This window comes from Tauraco erythrolophus, chromosome 5 (assembly GCF_009769465.1).
Source record: "Tauraco erythrolophus isolate bTauEry1 chromosome 5, bTauEry1.pri, whole genome shotgun sequence".
Lineage (NCBI taxonomy): Eukaryota > Metazoa > Chordata > Aves > Musophagiformes > Musophagidae > Tauraco > Tauraco erythrolophus.
Genome location: NC_141469.1, coordinates 70,664,968 through 70,672,267, shown reverse-complemented (window position 1 = coordinate 70,672,267; position 7,300 = coordinate 70,664,968).

Genomic DNA, 7,300 nt, shown 5'->3' with positions numbered 1-7,300 from the left:
TACAGTATGTTTGAAAAAACAACCCTGCGTGGTCTTCAGGCACCTGGCAGAGTACATTTTGGGCATGGCATGTGGAGAATTAGGCACACGGCTCCTCATCCAGACTGTGCTGGAGCTGCACCGCTTCCCATCCAGCTGCGAGTGCTGTGCCGCTGGGAATAGCTGATGAGGGAAGGGCCACAGCCCCGAGGATGTCAGCACAGCAGATGAATCCATGCACATCCCTGGGGAAAGGGCAGAGGTGCCCTGAGGTCAAGCCCCGCACATCAAAAACGTGCTCCCCTAAGGAACTGAAAGTACCTGCAATTATCTGGAAGGAGGCTGTACAAGTGCCAGTGTCGTTTTCAGAAGACAATGACAGCAATTACAGTTGCCAGGAATTGCAGATGTTCTGTGAAAAGAAATGAACAAGCCTAAAATTGCTTTCCGAAAAATATAACAATCTTCAAAATGTCCAAAATATCTGATTTTTCTGCAACGCTTTTCTAGGTAGTGTTTGAAAGGGGATTAGGCAGTCATAAGTACGCAGGCTGATCTCTGGCTTTAGCAATAAGAGAAAAAGGTTGCTTTTTTGGCTTTTCCTGGGGTGGCCTGGGCCTCCCTGTTCCCTGCCGTGCTCCGGGGTCTGCCGCACAGCACAGGTTTCTGCAGAGACTCCTCCAGCAATCAAACCATTTCAGGCGAGGGGGATGATGTGGCTTCTGAACCAGGGCGAGGCGTTACCTCCCCACCTTTCCTCGGCTGAGCCGCCTGCGGGGTACCGCTCGGTGGTAAGTCAGTGGGGTGGGAGGAGGTTCATGTATATTTTTGTGTCCTTTGAGGAATGCTTGTTTGTAGATGGGCACCCATGCCTGCCACCCCTGGAAGAAGCGTCCTATATTTGCACATGACATTCGACTTCAGTGGTGGTGGAACTGGGGCACTGGAGAGGACTTCGGTACCCTGTATCTGCAGGGCTGTTGCGAGATACTCAACTTTTGCCAAGGATTTTACGGCTCTGTGCAGTATCGGCATCTAGAAAGGACTGTTGCTGATGCTGTGGGTTGAGCTCGGGTCCTGTCATCCTTCCCATTTCCATGTCAGATGAGTTGTACTGCTCTACCTCAGCCTGCCACCCACCCCACTGCTCCCCACTCAGCACGAGTGCAAGGCAGCGCCTCCCTTGTCCCCCATTAAAACCAGCCCTGACATCAGTAAACTCAAATGCCAAGGCTTTGGGGTGGTCAGGGCAACTCTGTAATAGCAGTCCTTGTCCTCAGGGACAGATTTATTTTCTCCCTCGTAATGCTCTGGCTTTTCTTTTCCCTAAAGGATTAGCCCCTCACTTAATTTACTGAAAGAACAAGGCGCTGGGGATGGGCGCTCGGTGAGAAACCGGCGGCTGCAGCCGCGCTAGTTGTCTGGAAACGGGTGAGCCGAGGGGACGAGTCGTACCCAGAGGTGATCCCTCCTCGTTGCAACTCTCGCAGAGCTGGCAGCGAGCCCTGCCCCGGCTGCAGAGCTCGACCCGCGTGCCCTGTGATGCCCCAGCAGCAGCCGGCCCCTCTGCCTTCTCCGAGGGTCTGAAAAAAAGAGGTGGCCTTAAGGCTGCAGCATGAAAAATCCCTGGTACTTCACACACCGAGCACATGAAGTTGTTTTTCTAGGTTACCTAAATTCCCCCCTCGGTTTCGGATGGAAGTGAAACTCTACTTGCTGTCAGAACTGCAGGGGGACAATTTTGCATGGCAACATTTTTTTCTCAAATGGGTTATTTGATCAAGTAACTGCAACTCACAGGTTTCCAATTCCTCCCCGAATCGCCCTCTGCCCATACCACGAAAGACACAAAAACATTCAGCTTCTTGCACTTACAGGAGAACATCTGTGACCCATTAACGTTGGATTCTGGGCTGCGAAGCCAGCTTTGGAGCCAGGCCTGACGCACGGCTCGGGCAAATCCTTCATTCACTTCTCCGGGAGTTTGGCATTGCTGTTCTCCAATATTTTATCGGCATGTTTATTTTTGTTATAGTAGCACTTCAGGAGTTCAAAAAAGAGCTACAGCAATATTTTACTGTGTCCAAGTAAGGTTTTAGTGGTAGCGTTTCCAATTCAGATGCATTTTGAAGCCTTTCTTGGTTTTGTGCTGTGTTTTTTTGGTGTCATCAGTGCATCTTCCTCCCTCAAATGCATCTACATATACGTGGAACTGCTGCAGCCTTGACAGCTAAGCTCTTTTCTGACATACTGCACTAGTAAACTGATTCTGGTGGTTTACACCTGTATCAGGCTTTAACCCTTTGGGCTAAAATTTCCCGTGCCCATTATCTGCCTCCAACTGGTTTATTTTCCTTATTTTTAGTTGCAGTGAAAAACAACTCCACTGGACTGAGGTTAAGTAAAACTACATTTTACCCCTATTAAAACCCTCTACAGCTATTGAAGTTGAAAATTAAACCACATGGTAACTGTGCTGTGCCTCATGCCGTCTCCTTTTCCGCTCCATCAAGCTTTGCCTGCAGCTGCGCCCCGATGAAATACCGTGGTCTTACAAACGAGATGCAGCCCATGAGACACGGCGCAGCTCTCCAAGCGCTGCCTTGGCACCGGGGTGCGCCCAGCTTTTATTGACAGTGTTTGTCATCCCATGGAATCATATTTACTGTTTTATTTCTAAACCCACTGAGGCCTGATGGCTTTTCACAAGGCTGGTATTTATTACACCCATTTGCTACGGACCATCTTTTTGATCTGCTTATGGGCATCACAAAGCTGACTTGGTCTATAAGGTGCTATTTTATATGGATCATTCCTATTTTTGCACAGGCTCCCCTCTGCTCACCCTTCTTGCTGGTGGCCAAGGTGGCTGAGAGGCTGCTGCCCACAGCCAAGCACTGGGTTTTTTCCGGGGAAGTCCTATGAGGCAGGAGCGGGGACTTTATGCTGCTGCAGCCCAAGGATGTGGGTGACCTTCGCAGCCCAAGTGGGGTGGCTTGGGTAGGGTGGACACTTATTTTTGGGACTCAAGGGGATGTTTTCATCTCGCCTTGAGACGTTATCAGTGCAGTTTATCCCTGCTGTTATACAAATGACATGCCTTTGCCTAGAAATGGTGACAAGCGGGATTGTACATTGAAAAATGGGCGCCTTTCGGGAAGGCACGGCTTTACTGACGCCTGTTTTGCAGCTATTTCCCTCAGCTCATGGATAGTGCAGTTCTGCGTTAAATGCTGCCTTTTGCTCAGCCCAGGGATGTGCAAACCGCTGACACCAGCGCGGTGCCGCGGGACGGAGGAGCCGCAGAAGCCGGACATCTCCTCGTGGCACGGCTGCTTCATCGCCGCTTGTTTTTGTTGTGTGCGCTCCGGGGGTTGTTTTCTTTTATTCATGACAGCTTAGAAATGCACATAGCGATGGCTTAGAAATCATTCCAGAACGAGAGAATAAATACGCATGGCTACAAATCTCAAGGGCAGGAAAAAATTAAGGATGCTTTTCTTCCCCTCGGTACAGACGTGACCCTCAGGGATAGAAACTCGACGCGCGCCCCAGATTTCCTGCTCTGCCCCTCTTTCATGCCTAGGTATCGCAGGGCGCTCAGAGCAGCGTGTCATGTTTTCTACACGATGCCATCGCTTCAAACCGTGCAGTGAACTCATGGGTTTAGGGAGTCCGGCGTCATTGTCTCTGAAGCTTTCAAAGCTTCGCTTTAGTTTTAAATGCCTCTTTAAGCACAGACAATGCTCCAACAGGCTTGCTGAAACTAAATGAAGCTTATAAAGCTTTGAACGCTATTGTAACATGGTGGGTCCCGCAGGAGACTGCAAAATCCTGCTGTGTGCAAGGATCCACCACGCTTTCAAGTGGATGCACTGTATGTGCTAAAAAATGTAGGCAGAGCAGGGCAAGGAAAGGACAGAGCATGTCAGCATATTTTTTGAACTATCTAGCATTTGATTGATACCACAACAGTAACGTTGCTTTCTAAAATAACAATAATTTACTATCCTTTCTTCTTTTTCTTTAGTACACAAAGGAGTTTGGAATGGATAGATGGAGATAGATAGATAGACAGATAGATAGATAGATAGATAGATAGATAGATAGATAGATAGATACTGCATTCTGATTTGAGATTCCAGAGCCAGTGGGTCTTTCTGAATAGATTTCCTAACCACAAAAAGTTGTTTTTTTTTTTCTCAATCTTTCATGAGCTGCACTGTTAAAATAACTTAAGATTGTCCTACATTCATCAAGTCTGCTATGTGATCACATAGACACTTGTTTTACTATGCAGATTTTTTCAATGAAAAATGCATGAGAGAGGGAGAAATGAAAAAAAGTAGGCCAGGTAAGCACCCTATTTTTCTGGCTGTGTTTAATCACAGCCTAGAAAGTCAAAGCAAGCTGGCAACACTTCTGCTTAGAAACAAGAGCACGATGTTTGTCATCCGTGGTAATGAGTGCGGTGTCATTAACAGCTTATTGGGGCAGTGCCGCGCTGCCCATTGGCTCTCCCATCCTCAAGCAGGCGATGGGCTGCTGACCCAGATCAGCGCGTAATACAAGAGCGATTCCTTCCTGACAAGCCCCAACAGTGACAAGTGGTTATTAACTGTAAAAACTCTGCCAGCGTGAGGTTTTAGAAACAATTTGTACTTCTTTAATTACGCTGCCAGGACAGGCTTTGTCCTGGGTGCTCTTATCAGGCTGAATTAGTCTTTAAAAGAATTAGGCTCAGCCCAGCAAGAGCTGCGCTCACCAGCTTCGCTAAAAATCTTTGCTGGGGATGCGAGGAGGTGAGCGGGGGGGAGGCACACGACTGTAATTGTCACCAGGAGGAAGAGAGAATCTCTTGTTCCTGTATTGTTTTATTATTCTAATGATGCGGAGGCACCCTGATGGAGATCATGGCCCTGCTCCGCCGGGAGTTACACAAACACGGAGATGGTAGGAGAGCCTCTGCTCCCAGCAAGCTGGCTGGGCAAACACCGGGGAGAAAAGGGAGGGCTGCTTATCTTCAGTTGTCACATAAGGAACTGAGCACGGAAATTTATGGCTGTGCCCTGCCAGGTCCTCTTTATTTATTTTTTCACCTCCATGCGCGAGTGAGCTGGTCTTTGGGGAGCACGTAGCCCTGTGGCAGTGGTCAGTAGGACTCAGCTTCCCTTGGGTGGGACTGAGCCCCCGGTGATTTCTCTGGTTGCCTGGCAGTGGGTATTTGGGGGAACGCTGGCCCTTTGATGAAGAACGAGCTAGCTGGGTGAGGAGGTGGCCCAAGCGAAGGCGTTATCTGCCTTCGATCTCTGTTTGGGATTTGTGGCTTGTTATCGTGGGGGACTGGCCATCGCTGTGCTCGCTGATAGGGCCGGCCCCAGGCGCACAGCGGGTGTGGGGATGTACAGCCATGGGATGATAAAGCAGAGGCTGGCGAGGGAGGGAGGCAGCCAGGCAGGGCAAGAAGAGGCCCTGGGTTTGGCTGGAGACTGCCGGAGCCTCCAGGATGGGCATATTTCAGCCCACACCAATGGGGATTATCACTGCCGACTTCCCAGCTGGGGATGGCAAGGAGAAGATAATACTCCAGAGAGGGCAGACCACCTCCTTGAGGCTTTTTTTAAAAAATAGATCACCTTTGGTGCATACAGTCTCTCAAACTGTGCCTAATGGAAACCCCTCAAAACATGACCAGTATACTTATTTGAGCATTAACCGCATATGGTGCAATACGTGGCCACAAATGAAATGATCGCATACTTTGACTAGAAAGGCTTCTGCTGGGCTCAGTTCCCCCTCCCAAATTCATTTTGCCTAGTGTTTCCATAAAGTGTCATTCATGTCTTTTTTGAAAGGCAAGCAGCTCTTCCCATGCTTAAAGTAATGGGGATTTGTGATGGGGTCTAGGGCTGGATTAATTGCTGCATGCCTCACGATGTGCAGGAGTTTACAGCGGATATCTCCAGAATGCTGCAGGTAAAACTCACCTCCTTTTCCTTGTAGTTCAAGGGCAAGGGAAACAGTAAAAATAAATATTCAGCACATCCTACTACTGAACAACAAGTCAAAGATCTTAAAGTATGCCAGCACAGGGATTTGTTTCACACGAATAGTAAGTACGTGTATAGCCTCAAAAAAAGTCTTCCCTAGCTGGAAAACAGCATCGTCAATAGGTCTGTGAGCTTTGGAAGAGCACTGACACATTTGCAGGGAGCTGGGGAGCTGCATGGGCAAGTCCGTGCTGGGTTCACGCAGCAGGACCGTTCCCTTTCCCTGCGTCGCCTGGCAAGTCCCTCATCCAAATGTTTTAGCAGTTGTTTGCTTTTCTAGGTTGAGTGGGTCAATCATCTATTGGCTCCAGATTAGTCACTAATTTCTGAGGAACAGAAGAGTACCACGGTGGCTGGTCGAAGAGGACTAGCTGGGACATGCCGGGCAGCCTTTCTTTTCCCCTCCATGCTGCGTCCAGCACACTGAGCTCCTCCTCCCCAACAGGCCCGCAGCAAGGCTGGAGGAGCGAGGCTGCTCTAAATAAAATCAAGCTGCGGCAGTGAGAAGGCGGCGAATGTAGGTCGGGTGCAGCCAGGGAGCGGGCGGCGGCGGTGCCGATGCACGCGTAGCCGGGTGGTGAGGGACACGGTGGTAGGGACGCCCGAGCTGCCCAAAGGTGATGTGAGAAGAGAGCGGGGCTGCACGTCAATTGCCAGCACAGCCCCTGCATGCTGGGGGGTAAACCCTCCTGGGGGGACCATGGGCCAGCACCCGCCAAGCGTGGCCAAGAGAAGATGGGGTGGATGAAACTGGTGGGGCAGTGGGTGCTGTGGGTCACAGGGATCTCGGGTCCCCTCCTGTGCAGTCGAGGCCAGTAAAGGTACATGTTTCAGCCCTGAGGAACCCAAATACTCATTCTCTTATGATTGCAGAAGTCACTTAGAGCCTTATCTGGGAGGGAAAAAAAATGACATAGTGGGATCGAGTGCACAGTGCACCCTCAGCAAGTTTGCAGACGACAACACGCCGAGTGGTGCCGTTGACATGCCTGGGGGTCGGGGTGCCATCCAAAGCGACCTGGACAAGCTCAAGAAGTGGGCCTGTGTGAACCTCATGAGGTTCAACAAGGCCAAGTGCAAGGTGCTGCACATAGGTTGGGGCAATCCCAAGTACAAATACAGGCTGGGGGATGAAGGGATTGAGAGCAGCCCTGAGGAGAAGGATTTGGGGGTGCTGGTTGATGAGAAGCTCAACATGAACCGGCAACGTGCACTCGCAGCCCAGAAAGCCAACCATATCCTGGGCTGCATCCAAAGAAGCGTGGCCAGCA